The sequence below is a fragment of the Pelodiscus sinensis genome, chromosome 29 (genome assembly GCF_052426305.1).
Source record: "Pelodiscus sinensis isolate ZL-2025 chromosome 29, ASM5242630v1, whole genome shotgun sequence".
Taxonomy (NCBI): Eukaryota; Metazoa; Chordata; order Testudines; family Trionychidae; genus Pelodiscus; species Pelodiscus sinensis.
The window spans coordinates 1,079,512-1,096,895 of record NC_143080.1 but is presented as its reverse complement, the minus strand read 5'-3'; the positions used below and the strand labels follow the sequence as shown (position 1 = coordinate 1,096,895).

Genomic DNA, 17,384 nt, shown 5'->3' with positions numbered 1-17,384 from the left:
ACACCCAGCACACTCCGTGCGCACGCCTATGAAAGTGGTATATATGAAGTAGTGTCTTGTAGGGGGGGGGGGGAGGGGGACACGACACAATCTTTGGCCATCCAGGGGGCAGTGGGAGTTGAGCTGAGGCCACTGTTATGGGTACATAAATGTAGTGATTCAGTAGGGTCTACTGACCACTATTACTGTACTTTGCTTAACAATAAACTTGGCCAGGCACCTTCAATCCTTATTTGATTTGTGCTCTTTGAAGGCTCTCTTGGGGTCTGTGGTGGTGACTAATTGTGTAAATCAACATGGCACACATTACTGAGCACACACGCAAGCAGCCTTCGGTTATCATTGATGGAGCAGGAACCCATCGGGACGACCCCAACTAACTGACAACTAAAATTAATTAGAAACTGTTAAGACATTAGCTGCTAATTATCAAGTGTGAGCAGAGTATACAAATACTCATTACTCGATGCTGCCCTTTTGAGATGTTACATTTAAGCTTAACAATCTTGTTAATGGTATAAATCTGTAAGTTGCCCACAATACTTGTTTCCCTCAGAGCACATCTATACCAAAGTATTCATCAAGGTGTTGGAGAGCCCTCTCAAACCGGAAACATACTGGAAGCAGCAGCATCTTCCACCGGTTCCCGTAATTTGTTCCAGAACCTATTCTTGAAAAATCACCACCTTCAGCCATACATCAGCCTTGGAGACCCCCAACAAACTCCTACCACTGAAAACCCCTCAATGGCATGTTAATCAAAACAAGCATAATTTTCAGTCCCTGATAAAAGCTGATCATAGTTCTGCAATTTGCTATCAACTAGCTCTTTGTTGACCCTTCTGCTTTACAGGACAGAAGAGTTCCTTTGTAAGGGTGGGAGCGAGACACTTTCCAGGTTGCATGTATCTCTTTTGTGACCTTCTCAGACACAAAATGTAGAAAAAGCTCAAGTTGGCCAGTACTTTCCACTTCAAAACCTCCTGAATTTACTTAAAATCAATAGTCTTGCTTTCTTACACAACAAATCTTAACTTTGTCCACATTTAAAAAAGCGGATTTTTCTAACTAGCATATAGGTTCTAATGCCCAGTTCATTCATTTATACAGGCAGTCCCCGACTTACGCGGATCCGACTTATGTCGGATCCGCACTTATGAACGAGGCTTGTTTCGCCCCGGAGCTCACAGGCGGCGGGTCGCCACCCGTGTCCTCCGGGGCGAGAAAAGCTTCTCCCGGTCTCCCTGGTCTGCTGGGGGGTTCAGCAAAGCTGCTGGACCCCCCCAGCAGACCAGGGACACCCGAGCAAAGCCGCCGCCTGGGTGGCTTTACGAGCCAAGCCGCCCAGGCGGCGGCTTTGCTCGGGTGTCCCTGGTCTGCTGGGGGGGGGGGTCCAGCGGCTTTGCTGGACCCTCCCCCCCCCCCCAGCAGACCAGGAAGACAGGAGCAAAGCCACACGGGCGGCGGGGTCCCTCCGCCTGTGCGGCTTTGCTCAGGTCTCCCTGGTGTGCTGGGGGGGGTCCAGCGGCTTTGCTGGACCCCCCCCCCCCCAGCAGACCAGGGAGACAGGAGCAAAGCTGCACAGGCGGCATCCCGCCGGCTGCGCGGCTTTGCTCGGGGGCAAAGGAGCAAAGCCACACGGGCGGCGGGGTCCCTCCACCTGTGCGGCTTTGCTCGGGTCTCCCTGGTGTGCTGGGGGGGATTCCCCCCAGCACCCCAGGGAGACAGGAGCAAAGCCGCACGGGCAGTGGGGTCCCCCCCCCCCCAGCAGACCAGGCTTTTGTTGCGGGACTCCTCGGGTAGAGCAGCTGGGGTGCTGCCGAGTTGGTCCTGTGGGAACCTACCGGGCAGCGCCCCAGCTGTTCTGTCCCAGACTCCAGATTCAGCAGCTGTTGAAACTGATCAGGCTGATTCCAGGAAGCTAGGGGCAGAGCAACTCTACCTCTGGCTTCCTGTAGTCAGACCCTGGTCAGTTTCAGTGGCAGCAGCTGAATCTGGAGCCAGTTCCGACTTACATACAAATTCAACTTAAGAACAAACCTATAGTCCCTATCTTGTACGTAACCCGGGGACTGCCTGTATGTATAAATCACACTTAAATCAAATTAAGAATGCTAGTGAGCAATGTTCTGTTTTCATTCTGTAGCCCATTTTCCCAGGATCTGCACACAATGTCTAAATAAAAGCATTTTTTGTTATTAGAGAAAGTTGAAGCTTTGGAAAAAGAGGCACTGGAAATTGCTTTAGATGGACCTTGTCAAATACAGTCAAATGAATTCAACCATTTCTATACCACAAAAAGGTAGTCTACATCAACTATCTACACAGTGGATGTATTGATATTTCAGTTTGAAGTGACTATAACCATACTTTGCAATATACAGGACATATATTATGAGTTAAGTGTAACACTAATGTCTACAGAAGAGTATAGACATTTTAATAATTGTTACCTGAGAAAATGGGTTGGTATCATGAGCTTTCCTGGGCACATCTACATGTTTTGTTAGTCTTTAAGGTGTTGTTACACTATTCTGTGTTTTTTAAGTGTTCCTACAGTGGTAGGCATCAGTGCAGCTAGCAATATTTTTTTAGCCTCTTCCAAAGCAGAAGCTAGAACAATATGTCCAGTTAAAGCTTATTGTTTGATTTTTTTAATTCCTCCTGTGCTCCTAGCTTCTTTATTAATCCAACACTCTCAAAGCTGAAAAGCCAGCTCTGCCACACAGAAATCAGCAATGTAACTCCTGTAATCAGCAACAGAATTTACTCACAGTGTAAAAATGACCTCCCAAGTATCCAAGTATTTGCTACAGAGTCATTGGTTCTCCGTCTTTTTTGTCCTAGGTAAGAAAAAAAAATCAAAGTAAATGGCACGTTAAATGTCTCCTGTGTATTTTCTTGAATATTAGTCATATCACCAGCATAGAAAGAGAGCTTCATAGAACATTCTCCCACCCTCATCGCCAGAGTTCAGTACATGGCCAGCAGTGAGAACATGAAAACGGGAGATGACTTTCTGAACACAAGATTACAATTGCCTCACCAACAAAGGACATATTTTAAACCCAGACTTGAGTATTCTTAATCTTATGTTAACCTTCTGTGCTTTCAGGAGTCTTTAGAACGTGTGATATATGATGCATTAAAAAGCCTCTTGAATATGCTGTTCATGCTAAAATCCCATAACATCCTGCAAGATTCTGAATTAGAAGTGAGGCAGCAAGCAATGTATCAGAACCTGAATATATAAATCGTTTCTATTATAAATAAAAGAATTTCTGTTTGATTCCCTTTTCATGATGAACAGCAAGCAGCAATAATCAGAGACTGGAACATTACAGCAGGATCTTATGTAACACTTCAATTGTGCAGACAACTAAGCTGAAGGCAGGAGTGGGGGGAACCTGAGCAGATCATTAGCAGTACATATTTCCAAACATAACAATTTGAACCTAGCCATTTTGAGCTTTTCATTGCTCTTGCAAGCAAAGAGTAACTCTGATTATTAATGTAATAATAATACATTTTGCCATCTCTGGGTCAAACTTTTATCAAAATAAAACACCAAGATAGTTAGCTTACGGGTTGAGAACATGTGTGAGGCACTGCAATGGCAAGTCACATGAGGTAAATACTGAACAGAAAGGTGTGTAACAAGAATAAAGCTGCTAAACCTCTCCAATTGTATTTGGATCTAGAAAATTCATAATGACAGACAGATCACAAATCTAACATTGTGTACATTAAACCTGGGCTATGCTACAGAAATGTAAATTCCCAGCCTTCCTTTCCCTCCCCTCCCCCCCCCATTCCACTAATCCTAACACTGGTTCAGTTGGCCTGACGTGACACTAATCTACAGATAGTTCTGGCAGCTGGAACTGGTTTTATTTTTCAGCAGGTCTAACTGACACAGTAACAGCAATAAAGACAGTTAGTGGCTACAAGACTATCATCATAGATCACTGACCAGTTTTAACGCCAGCTCAACTGAACTAGTGGAAAATTTTTGTAAGGGTTCCCATTGTTGACACTGCACAACTGGAACAGCAATGGCACTACCATGGAAACTGTTTCAAAACAAAGTGCCCCAATGATAGTTCCCACCACCATTTGAAGAAGTTCCATTATGTAGGTACAACAACATCCTACATAAAGCTCCTGCTATAGAAAAGAGCTACTACTGTCTTTATTGACCACTTATAATCAAGCATACACCTAAGAAATTTAGAAATTCATTACAATTATAATATTTTAAAAGGTGCTAAAACCATCTTGTATCTTTCGAATATGGCCTTAAAAAGTGTAACAATCACCTTGATAATAGAAATGCCAAAGATTTTTCAATGTCAACTTTGTCAGACTAAGTGTTCCCGAAGTCCATGAATCAGATTTTACAGTAGTTAGAGGCTTATACTGTGTGCCTGTTTTCTATTATTGACTGTTTCTGATTTAATACCATGTTTTCAGTGATGCATTGACACTGCCAAAGTTCGAGGCCTCTAGATACAATAGTGACAAAAATACAACCCCGCCCTTGAGCCACATATCTTCATTCCAGATTCACAATGATGCAAGTGACATCAATGCAAGCCATTTCAGGCCTACCACTCTGGTTAAAAAACAAAACAAAACAGCACAGAATCATGTCTGCGCTACACAGTGTACTTGAATAGTTTCCAGTTTAGAAAAGTCATTTTCGTAAAGCCTATAACCATTAATATTAATTGGGGCTACAGGTTTGTTACGATTGTGTGTCTCTGACCACATCTGCAGCCATAACTTGGACCAAGTGGTCCAGGGCCAGAAAGGGTAGGGGCAAAATATTACAGAGAGAGTCCCACCTGCAAAAAAAATGGCAAGAGACAAACAGCTGGAACAGAGAGCTGGGTCAGTCCTGCAGAACAAGAACCATAGCTGAGAGCAAGGCAGACTCTCTCTGAGGCCACCTCTCTTTCCCACAACCCTACTCACCTCAAGAAATAAGGACCTCCCAACCTAGGCTCAGGACCAGACCTCCCCACACTGTGACTTTATACGCTCATAACACATACCAGATTTACCAGGATTGCAATGTGATTTCTGATAAAAAATGTGATGACAGACTTGCAGTAAGGATGTTAAGAAGCGGGTAATTAACTAATCGTGTACAGGCAGTCCCCAGGTTACGTACAAGATAGGGACTGTAGGTTTGTTCTTAAGTTGAATCTGTATGTAAGTCGGAACTGGCGTCCAGATTCAGCCGCTGCTGAAACTGATCAGTTTCAACAGCGGCTGAATCTGGACGCCAGTTCTGACTTACATACAGATTCAACTTAAGAACCCCAGGCATCCCCAAGTCAGCTGCTGCTGAAACTGATCAGCGGCTGATTCCAGGAAGCCCGGGGCAGGGGCTTCCTGTAGTCAGCCACTGGTCAGTTTCAGCAGCAGCTGGCTTGGGGACGCCTGGGGCAGAGCAGCTGGGGTGCTGCTGGGTTGGGTCCAGTAGCGCCGCCGCTCCTCGGCGCTACTGGACCAACCCAGCAGCACCCCAGCTGCTTTGCCCCAGGCGTCCCCAAGTCAGCCGCTGCTGAAACTGACCAGCAGTGGCTGAATCAGGACGCCTGGGGCAGAGCAGCTGGGGTGCTGCCGGGTTGGTCCGGAAGCTCCCAGAGCGGCGCTACGGGACCAACCGGCAGCGCCCCAGCTGCTGTACCACAGGCGTCCGGAGCAAAGCCGCGGAGCACGGGGGCAGCGGGACAGCCCAGACGCGCCGTGGCTGTCCTGCTGCCCTCGGGCTCCGCGGCTTTGCTCTGCTTTGCTCCCCGTCTCCCTGGTCTGCAGACTAGGGGGATGGGGAGCAAAGCCGCGGAACACACGGGCAGCGGACAGCCCAGACGCGTCTGGGCTGTCCGCTGCCCGCGTGCTCCGCCGCTTTGCTTCGTCTCCCTGGTCTGCTGGAGACCAGGGAGACGGCCCCGTTTGTAACTGCGGATCCGACATAAGTCGGATCCGCGTAACTCGGGGACTGCCTGTAGTCAATACAATTTGTATTACGTACATGATTAGCTGATAAGGGGCCCCACTGAGGCTCTGCAGTTTAAATGTCGTAGGAGCTGGGCATGCAGACAGCCCAGCGCCTATTACATTTAAACTGCAGATCCGCAGCAGGGGTAGGTCCCAGACCTGGTGCAAGCTGGGACTGATGAGTCCCAGCTCACACCAGGTTCTGGACCTACCCCTGCTACAGATCTGCCTTTTAAATGTAGCAAGAGCTGGACCCAGCATGAGCAAGTACTCAGCTGTCCCGGCTCATGCTAAGTCTTTGACTGCTGTGACTCTGCCTCCCCTGCCCCCCCCCCCAGCTCTTTTAAACTAGCTCTCCCCAACACTGGCTCCTGCTTCCACCCCCCTTGCTGCCTCTGATACAGAAGCAGCAACAGGTGGGGAAGCAAGTAGTCAACTAATCTACTACTCTTTTACATCCCTAACATGCAGCCCAAATGATAATTTGTCACATTTCTTATAGAAGGCCAACCTGAATTTACAACACAAAGAAACCAGAAAACATTAATTTACAAAAAGGCATTTCTCTTTATAAACCATGATGATGTTCTGACATCACAAAAATCACATCCGCCCACACACTTCACAAAAAAGTGAAGACAATCAAGTGATACACATTTTTAAAATGAAGTTTTCCTTTTACAAAAATATGGTTTCATTCTCACAGACCACAGCCATGCAATAAATGTTTTATTGAACATGTTACCAAAGTATTCCAGAAACAAATATCAATACATCTGTAAATCAGTTCATATTATAATCATATTTAACATGTACAAAAAAAGAACTCAGTTGCCTCTCATCACCTATGATGATGTATTACTATAGTCACAGGCCTGGGGCATTCTGCTAAGAGAAATATCAACTCATACTATGCAGTATTAAGCTGATATAAAATCTGATTTTCCCTGCTGGTTAAGCTGTTTTCCTCACAATCCTCATTAGTTTAGCTAATATTGGTCATTCCCACCTCCCCAACAACACACTCTCTTTGTTTAGCTGCTGACCATTTCACTTCCTTTACTCCAATCCTCATCTCTCAACCAATTTGTACTTGTTGACAGAAATGCTTTCCTCCTAATTACTGGCCTCACTATACAGTTCTTATTTTTAAGGGGTTACCTCTGCGTCTCACTCCACTCCTTGCTGATTCAACAGCTTTATCCCCTTTCGCCATTATCCTTGCTTGTTTAACTACTGGCCCCCTTCCCCAAAACTCTTACCTCCTAGCTTCAGTGAGTTACCCCTACTGCTCTAGGCAGCTTTGTTCTACAGCAGGGTAGAGAGTCAAAGGGTTTCTGGTTCGGACAGCTGGAATAGGTGAGGATAAAACCTCGCTCCCAGGACTCCTACCCCCACTCTCTGCAGACAGCCCCCTTTGAGAATACAAGCAGCTACAGCTCACTATTTGGCAGCATGTCTCCCTTCTCCAATTCTCCCTGCGCAGATGCAGAGGATCCTTATTCCGCAGGTCCCTGCAGCGACGGTCTGCGCAGGCGCTGAGGACACGAAGCAGCAGGATGTTGCTGCTCCCAGCGCTTCCCTTCGAGCTGCGCGTGCGTAATCCCCTGACGGTCCCTCCTCCCGCACCCTGACGGAGGCTGCGCGCGCGCGCACACATGCACAGCCTCTCCTCTTTACTGCGCACGCGCGTCCTCCTCCCAGCAAATGCGTCCGCCGCTTCCCCACTGTTTCGACTCCCAGCGGCTCACAATTTGGCGGCGCTGACACGCATGCGCTGTTCTGCTTCTCTTCCCCTACGCTACCATGGCTCACTATTTGGCAGCAGGGCTACCGCCGTCACAGGACCATTTGAACCACCAGCGTGGAGGAGGGGGGCGGCCGTTGCGGGCCTCTCGTTCCCAGCCAGCTGGCGAGGCCCCTGCTTGGAGCTGCCCCACAGGGGACTCTCGGAGGGGGTGTGGTGCCACCAACGCCTTCCCTCGGGCCAGCCACGCGCCTCGCCAGCTCCGCCATCCGCTCTCCCCGCCCGCCTCACCTGAGAGCGGGGCCGCGGGCTGCCGTCCCCTGGCGGGCTCCTCATAGTGCCCCAAACCGCTGTACATCCGGGCCTCGCCGCGACGCCGTCCCTCAGCGCCGCGACGCCACGCTCGGGGAAGGGGTGGGGGGGTGTGGAGCGGAGCGGCACGCACTGAGCATGCGCAGCGCGCGAGCGGGCGGGAAGGGCGTCGAGGGAGCTGGGGAGCGCGTGGCGGGGGAGCCCGACAGGCGCGCGCTGAGGCGAGGCGGCGCGCGGAGAACGCGGCGCGTGCGCACTGGTGGGCATCCCCTCCTCCTCCCCCCGCCCAGGCTCTGGGCTGGCAGGATGGGTACCTGTTGCAGGAGGCCAGGGCAAGGACTGCAGCCTGCCCCTCCTGTACCGAGCGCCCCTGCATCCTGGGGGGCGTGCAGCCCCTTCCCACCTTGGAGGGGGGCGCAGAGGGGATGGGGTGCAATTGTTGCTTGCCCTGCTCAGCCTGGCTATGTGCTGTATTCCGTGCATGGGGAAGCATGCAGCGCCAGTCTGTGCCACGCAGCCTTAGGAGGCAGCCCCGGAGCACCACACACGTCTTACCCCAGTGGGGCGGGGAGAGAGGATGCCCTCCCACCACTAGCCACTGTTGGAAGCAGGCTGGGGATAAGGGCACATGCATGTATGTACACAGCCCGAGGAGTGCTGCACATGGCACACGGGCATGCCTGCATGCACAAGGCACCTCCTGGCTACGTCTAGACTGGCATGATTTTGCGGAAATACTTTCAATGGAAAAGTTTTTCTGTTAAAAGTATTTCTGCAAAAGCGCGTCTAGATTGGCAAGGATGCTTTTGCGCAAAAAGTGCGCTCCGTGGCCAGTCTAGATGCGATTTTGCGCAAGAAAGCCCACAGTGGCATCTGCACGACCCCGACCCAAAAATCACGCTGGGAAAAGAATGCGCCAGCCTCCAGCTTGTGGTGGAGGCTGAAATTCTTGAAACTGCGGGCATTGTGTGTCCTGCCCAACCACCCGACAAAAATGTCCATGAACTGTCCACAGTCGTCGACCAGGACCTGCAGGACCATCAAGAAATAGCCCCTGAGGTTGATGTATTGGGCAGCTTGATGATGTGGTGCACGGATTTGGAATATGGGTTCCATCGATGGCCTCTTCGCAGTTGGGGAATCCCAGGGTGGCAAATCCAGTGACAATAGGGTCCAGGTCTCCAAGGTGGATGACCCTGTGCAGCAGGACAGAGTTGATGGCCCTCACCACCTGCAGAAGGAGACAAAGAAAGACACAAAACAGAGACTCAGAGGGAGACCCTGAGCTCTTGGGAAGTGCCCGCCCCCTTCCCTTCCCAAACACCCCAAGGGTCACCCCCTATGAGGCGGCCCCCACCCCACCCCGTGAGGGCGGGACGGTAGACGCCCCTGGGGATGGAGCTTCCACCCCACTCCTGTATCCCCCACTCCTCTTTCCCGAGGTCCCCCTTTCCAGGGCACTCCCCCACCCCTCCAGGGCCTGCAGCCCAAGAGTGCCTTACCTCCGTGAGGAGGGCCCCAACAGTGGACTTTCCCACGCCAAACTGGTTGCCCATGGGCTGGTAACTGTCTGGGGTGACCCACTTCTCCAGGGGGATGGCGGGGCCACGTCTGGGTGTCCCGTCATTGGAGGGCAGGGGCAAGCCAGGCACACAACGCCATAAAGGTGGCCTTCTACATTTGGAAGTTTTGGAGCCAGTGCTGGTCGTCCCACTGCTCCATCACCAGCCGGTCCCACCAGTTAGAACTGGTGTCCAGCCTCCAGAGCCGTCTCACCACTGTGGGGTGCAGTTGCAAGGGCCTTGCTCCCACACACAGGGAGAGGGGCTCAACGATGAGCTTGGTGTCAAGCTTGTGCAGGGCCATGAAGGCAGCCTGCAGAAACTGCAGCATGGCCGCGTGGGGCCATTGCACGCCCCCAGGCAGCTCCAACTCCAGGGCAAGGCGTATGCTGTGGAGTCCAAAAGCTGGGCAACCAGAGCACGCACTGCAAAAGCTTTGCTGTCCGTCTCAGAGGTAGGCAAGCACGCAGAAGAAGCAGAAAAATGGCTGTCCACGGGGATCTCTTTAAGCACGTGTCTCATCTAGCCTTAGGCAACAGCACCCAGAAGCAACTGCTGACCTAATGCCCTGCCTGAACTGGTTCCAGGTGGTCTTAAATGGAAGATAGTGTCCAATCAGTGTGGACGCTATCTTTTGAAAAAGCACATCGCTTTTTCGTTATGCTTTTGCCATCTGGAGGTTTTCTTTCAAAATAAGCTTTTCCAGAAGATCTCTTCTGGAAAAGCTTATTTTGAAAGAAGCTTGCAGCCTAGACGTAGCCTTAGGCTGCGACTAGACTGGCATGATTTTGCGCAAATACTTTTAATGGAAAAGTTTTTCCGTTAAAAGTATTTGCACAAGAGAGCGTCTATACTGGCATGTGCCTTTGCACAAAAGCATCTATGCCAGTGTAGATGCTCTCTTGCGCAAGAAAGCTCCGATGGCCATGTTAGCCATCGGGCTTTCTTGCGCAAGAAATTAATGTTGCTGTCTACACTGGCCTCTTGCACAAGAATACTTGCACAAGAGGGCTTATCCCTGAGCGGGAGCGTCAGAGTATTTGCGCAAGAACCACAGATTTTGTACATTACAAAGTCAGTGTTCTTGCACAAATACTCGCGGCCAGTGTAGACAGGTGGCAAGATTTTGTGCAAAAGCGACTGCTTTTGTGCAAAATCATGCCAGTTTAGATGCAGCCTTAGAGTTTAAGGCCAGAAGAAATCATTAGATCATCTAATCTGAGTTCCTGCATATTAAATACCCTCTAAATACCTATATAGGTCATTAAATATCCTCCAAATACCTCTATATTGAGCCTGGTGACTTTAATTAGACCAAAAGCATTTCAGTTCTGAAGAGACTAAGCTGTTTTGTGAGTTCCATGCAGTGAGCAGGAGAGACAAAACTGCTACCAGTGCCTGAGGCCCATGTACAGATAGGGAATTGATTAAGTGAGATGTGTTCAGATGATCCTAGCAGGTAAACAATAGCCCATGCTGCCAAGGAAGTTGAAGCCACTTTCCCCAGGGTCCCTGTCAGTTTTCTCTGGGAAAGGATTCCTTACAAACCCTAATTCTGGCAATCAGTATAATCTGGAGTATGTGACCAAGATGCATCTGCCAGGCATCTAAGAAAGGAGATTCAATGTATCACCGAAGAACACGCATCCTACTCATCAGGTGTCTTGTCCCCAGCTGCGGTCAGTATCAGATGCTTCAGAGGAAGGAGGGTGGAAAAAAAACAATGCATTTGTCCCAATACTGACAATTGTTCTTTTCTGATCCCTGTAGATGACTGACTGATGCATGAGATTTAATTATAGGTTATGTCTATGCTTCCATCAAAAGTGTGACTGCAGCCTGTGTAGAGCAAGCTAACTTTCATCTTGGTAGCTTGAAAACAATTGCAGTGAATATAGTTTTATCATATGCAAAGGACTGATACCTGACTTCTTTTTCCTCATATGTCCAGAAATGCTGGCTATCTAGTGTTGATCTCAATTTCTTGTAGTTGAAGTGCTGGAAAAACTAAAATATTAATTTTGGAGAATATTACTTCTTGGGCTCAGCATATTAGATAAGATGGATGAGATATCTTTTTTCAGAAGTAGCTGTGGTAGTCTGTTTCAACAAACACGAGGGCTGTGTCTACATTGGCAAGATTTTGCGCAAAAGCAAGCGCTTTTGCATAAAATCTTGCCACCTGTCTACACTGGCCGTGAGTATTTGCGCAAGAACACTGACATTGTAATGTACAAAATCAGTGCTTCTTGCGCAAATACTCTGACGCTCCCGCTCAGGGATAAGTTCTCTTGCGCAAGTGTTCTTGCGCAAGAGGCCAGTGTAGACAGGTAACATCAATTTCTTGCGCAAGAAAGCCCGATGGCTAACATGGCCATGGAGCTTTCTTGTGCAAGAGAGCATCTATGCTGGCACGGATGCTTTTGTGCAAAAGCAAATCTTTTGTGCAAAGGCACATGCCAGTATAGACGCTCTCTTGCGTAAATACTTTTAATGGAAAAACTCTTCCGTTAAAAGTATTTGCGCAAAATCATGCCAGTGTAGACGCAGCCTAAGGTGTTTGGTGGCACCGTAAACACTTAAAAATTGTTTGTCTTTCAGATGCTTCTAGACTTCTCGTTATAATATCCTTTATTAGACCAACTTCTGGTGATAAAAGAGACAAACTTTTCAAGCTTACACAGAGCCGAAGAAGAGCTCTGTGTAGGCTCAAAAATCTTGTCTTTCAATTCTAGTGGAAGCTAACAGAGATGTTCCTTTCGGTTTGCTAATTGAGCAGCTGCATTTGGATCTGAGGGTTTCTGGTTAGATCAAGCACAGATGGATTTCTTACACTTTCAAGATTATCCATATGTCATTGAGATAGATGTTCCTTTTTTATATTGCTTAAGAAATGTTTGACCATGTAAATCCATGTTTCCTAACACATTTGAAATACCAATTTTTTACAGTTGGAAATTAAATCTGGTCGAATTATGACTAGAAATGTAAAATCCTGTTTAATCAATCAACCAGTTATACATTATGTTTAACCAGTTAACTGTTTAAATGGGGGCAGGCAGTAGTCCTGGCCTGGCTGAAGCAGCCCCCACCTCCATGTTGGGCAGAGGGCTTATCCATCTCAGCTGGGCTGCCAGTTAACCATAACCAGTAAGCATCACCCATTAAGGGTGATGCTTACCAGTTAACCATTCACATCCCTAATCACGAAAAAGATGGAATTCCCTCTATCCTTCAAATGAAACGTAACTTGAGGTTAGTCCTTCCCTCTGCTGTGACTATACATGTGGAAGTGAAATGTACTGAGAATGCTGGACAATTCCCAGATGGAGGAAACTGCTCAGAGCTTGAGAAGTTGAACACTGGTACACTCACGTGAGTTTTGACAGTGTACACATGGGAGTACTGAACCCTTCAGAGAGCAAGTGTGAGGTATACATTCCCAATGATTGTCTGAATGATATGAAACAGATTGTTTATGTTTTCTGCATGAAAAGATGCAGCAAATGCTAATGTAGAAATGGCTTTGGAGGTGTTATTTCTATAGCCTTTGTGTAGATAGATGTTTGGTTTTATGTGAAGCTGATTAAACTGATGTCCTTGAAACAGTTGCATCTAAGAATTTTAAACAGCTTCGGCTTTTTAATATTCACTTCCTCTTTGGTTTTAATTATTGTGTTCCTATATTTTCCCTTTCAATTTACTAAAATGTAGAAATGTAATTAGAGAGAGGCTAGACTCAGAAAAAGCTGCCAGTGTTTCTACATCATGATTAAATAGATCTGCCATCCCTTTTGTGAGAGACTAAAAAACTGGATTCTCATAATTATCTGCATGTTATCCAGGAAAGAATCTGTAACACGTACAGATACAAACTTATTGAAAATGCAGCACTAATTAAACTCATATAGGCTCCTGATGATCAGAAGGGTATGAAAACAGTTATTTCCTCTATTTGCTGTCTTTGTTACAAAAACAAACAAAACCTATCTCCAGTCACTGGAGAGATTTAATGAGGCTTTTATCTATGCAACAGTCAAATACAATGGAAGTTATTTCATTCACTTCTCCTTATGCCGGGGGAAATCTGCACAATTTATTTTCCAAATGTAATCCCAAAGGAATGCTGCAGTGTATTCATGAGCAATAATGGACTCGTTCCTTGCTCTGAACATGCAGTTATTGTTTGCTTTTTATGGTAAAGATTTTTTTAAATGAATTTTGATATTACTAGTGTGTGGTTTCACCACAACATTTTGGTAATAGTAACAGAATCATAGCTTTTTAATGTAATATTCATGAGAGTGTCCACTTCTGAAAATGCAGGCTCCTTTCTTACACCTAGACAAAGAGCTTACACAATACAATTTTGAACAAGTAATTAGCTTTAGTGCACCAAGATGTGCAAATATTGGCACAATCTGTGATATAAGAAAGAGCAGCTGAGATTCTGGTTGTCCCAAGCAAGCCTGTAGCTTTTACAGACAAAATTTTCAAAAGAGAGTTAACTGGTGTAGTCTTTCTTCCATAGCCCTCCTTCCCCTAACTGAATGCATGCGAGTGTAGTTGATAGTGAGGTAGAAGGGTTCCTATATTCCAACATTTCCTTCATGGGAAGCTGAATAGTAATTAGCATTTGTATTTTCAGAATGCTGTGTAACTTTTAACTAATCCTCAGTGTTCCATGAAGCAGGGAGTTAAATATTACCATCTTTCTTTTAAAGTTGAACCACTGAAAGATTCAGAAGCTTATTCACGGCCAACAGCAAGTCATTAGCAGACTCAGGATAACTTTAGAATGTAGACAGTTTTGGTAGTTAGCTGTGTACACGGACCATTAGATTACATTTTATGGGTTATGGTCATCTGGGATTCTAGATGTACAAAGAAGAGGTTTGTGTGGTTTCATATGCATGAAGAGATAGTCAGCATTAGCGATTGTAGCTCCCGGTGTGGTGCTCAATTCTTAGGTTTTGTTGTCACGTCTTCTGCCAACTTGCTCTGTGATTTTGAGCAAGTCATTTAACCGCTCTCGTTTCAGTTTACTTATCTCTAATATGGGGTTATTAGCTGTCTTACAAGATTGTAGTGATTTATTAACTGATTCCAATATGCTTTGAAAGTATCTGATGAAAAGCATAATATAATGACAAAATATTATAGTATGTGGTGTATTGCAGCAGCTTACTTTGCAATAAACAGAACTGCTAATACCTCTGTTGCAAAAGATGCATTTAAAATATAAACCCAAAGGATTCTGATTCTGATGTATGACACAAACTGTAAAGCCAAGATTCATTCTCTTAGATCAGAGTGTAATACAGCCTCTCTCCGCCTTACAAACCGGTTACAGACCAAGCAATTTGTACTAACTCGGTTTGTTCATAAGTCGGACCCCATAGAGTTACCACGCGACCGCGCTGTTCATAAGCACAAATCGCGTTTGTAACTCGGGGTCATAAATGTTGTAAATGGCGGACCAACTGCAAATGGTCATAAGTCGACCATTCACGACTCGGGGACCGGCTGTAGTGGGATCCCTTTGTCAAATTCTGTGCCCAGATCTTAATGCACTAATGCTTCTCAGGATTCACCTTTCCAGCTGCAGGACACCACAGGGTATAGAAGCCAGTGGAAGAGTGTTATCTTTCCAAGCTGTAGCCTTATTTGTGAAAGGGCTAATCTTGTTAGACAGCGCTGGTCTCCTTTCGAGAAAAATCTGATTTGGGGATTTTAATTGCAGGCAGCCAGTTTCTGGTTCTATTTTTACACCTATTGGAAAAGTATCAAAGTTAATTTCTTAGTGGAGGAAATCATACTTTAAAATGTGCCATTATGAGGAAATGACTCCCTGATGTCTTTGAGTCAGTGCTTTGTTTCTTGTTAGAAGCATCTTCTGTCTTCCCTGATGAGCCTGGCTCTTGTTTTCAGCGACTGGTTTACTTTAAGATGCTTTTGATCCTGTATTCATTAAAACTTGATTCTGCTGCTTCCCACCAGCCCTAATGGTCTGTGAAATTATTTCTGTTTCTCTAAGCTGCTGTTAACTCTGCCATCACTACAGAGCAGAGGAACTCAAAACATTGTCAAAAGTCCTCCAATTTATTCAAACCCATTTCTCTCCACAAACAAAAATTAATCTTCAATGTTATCACAGCAATCAGTTTTAGTGGAGAAGTGGAACTGGGTGGAGAAAAGTCTAATAGGTTTTTATCTCTACTGTTTTCCCCTGTGCAGGTAGAGGAGGAGAATTGGACAAAGGACTAGGAAACAGAGAATGATTTAGCTGGGGCAGGAAGACTTGAATGAGAAAGAGAGAAGAGGGGCTTAAACGGAAAGCCATTAAACAGGATTAAAAACAGAAGAGGGTAAGAGAAAAAAAGTGAATGAAGAATGAGATGAGAAGGGAGTAGGGGACATTGAAGGGAGAGGATCTAGGAAAGTAATAATGTTTATTTAAAATTTCACCTGGGTTCAGGAGGAGGTGGAGGAGAGTGAAGGTAACTAAGGAAAGAGATAAGTATCAGAGGGGTAGCTGTGTTAGTCTGAATCTGCAAGAACAACAAGAAATCCTGTGGCACCTTATAGACTAATATTTATTGGAGCATAAGTTTTCATGGGCAAAGACCCACTTCGTCAGATGCATGGAGTGGAAATTCCAGATGCAGGTATAAATATATAGGCACAAGGAAAGAGTTCCAATCAAGAGCAAGGCTAGAGATAAGGATGTCAATTCAGTCAGGCAGCATGAGGCCCACTTCTTGCAGCTGATGTGGAGGTGTGAACACCAAGAGAGGAGAAACTGCTTTTGTAGTTAGCCAGCCATTCACAGTCTGGTTTTAATCCTAAAATGATAGTGTCAAATCGGTAGCTCTGCAGTTTCTCTTTGGAGTCTGTTTTTGAAGTTTTTTGTTGCAGAATGGCTACTTTTAAATCTGCTGCTGTGTGTCTAAGGAAAGAGAGAAATGAACTTGTCATCTTGCAGGGAAAGGGGGCAAAAAAGAGAAAGAACAAGGGGATGAAAAAAGACGACATGGATTCCACAACCTACTCAGCTTGGTTTTAAACTCCTAAACTGAAGGTGCTAAGGTACACGGGGGCGGCCCATGTGCCTAGGCAAACTAGGCAGTTGCCTAGGGAGTCGGTGGCCCGGGTGCCCCGTGATTACATCACGGCCATTGACGGCTGTGCAGGCGGGAGCGCTGATCATGCCTTCCGCCTGGGGCGCCAGCTGCCGCAGCCGGCCTCGGGCAGCTCCTGAAGGTACACAGCTTTGCAAGGAGCACAACTTAGTTAGGTCCCACTTTCTTTTTCACTAATGGAAAACCCTCATGTATGTAAATATACACCTTTTAAATAGAGAATAAAACAAAATTCATATCTGTTCCCACTTACACAGATTATAACGAGCATAGTGAATTCCAGCATCCATCTTAAAGAATTTGAAGAGGATTCTATTTTGTCCTTGTTCAGCTAATCAGTTGCTTTTTATTGTTTTGTTTCCTCAGTAACAATGTCTTACAATAGGTCAAGAATGGCATTGGGTTGTTCTAATCAAAAGCTGGCGATCTAACATTCAGATGCTTAGCTATATTTGATAAAGGTGACAAACTGTACCTTTAGGAAAGGGTAAGTTCCTGCAGTACAGAATGCAGTTCATTAATAGAGAGCTTGAGATATTTGGGATGTCATAGCATGCCATTTAATAATGATGTTAAAAGAAAATTAAGGTTGCAAAGTCAAGCACTCAAAAG

General features: G+C 46.3%; 1 protein-coding gene across 7 annotated transcripts in view; it reads right to left on the bottom strand.

Moving 5' to 3' along the window:
* The window catches only part of SPOP (speckle type BTB/POZ protein), a 43,289-nt gene extending 35,089 nt beyond the window's left edge, over nt 1–8,200 (bottom strand). For 3 of the 7 annotated variants that reach the window (XM_075911546.2, XM_075911545.1, XM_075911544.1), the window contains exons 1-2: nt 8,048–8,200; nt 2,775–2,843 (exon numbers count right to left, since the gene is read on the bottom strand). The gene's annotated coding sequence lies outside the window, so the exon portion shown is untranslated. The other 4 variants (XM_025183266.3, XM_006120440.5, XM_006120441.5 and 1 more) reach the window with 2 other exon arrangements.
* Between the last annotated feature and the right edge of the window lie 9,184 nt (nt 8,201–17,384).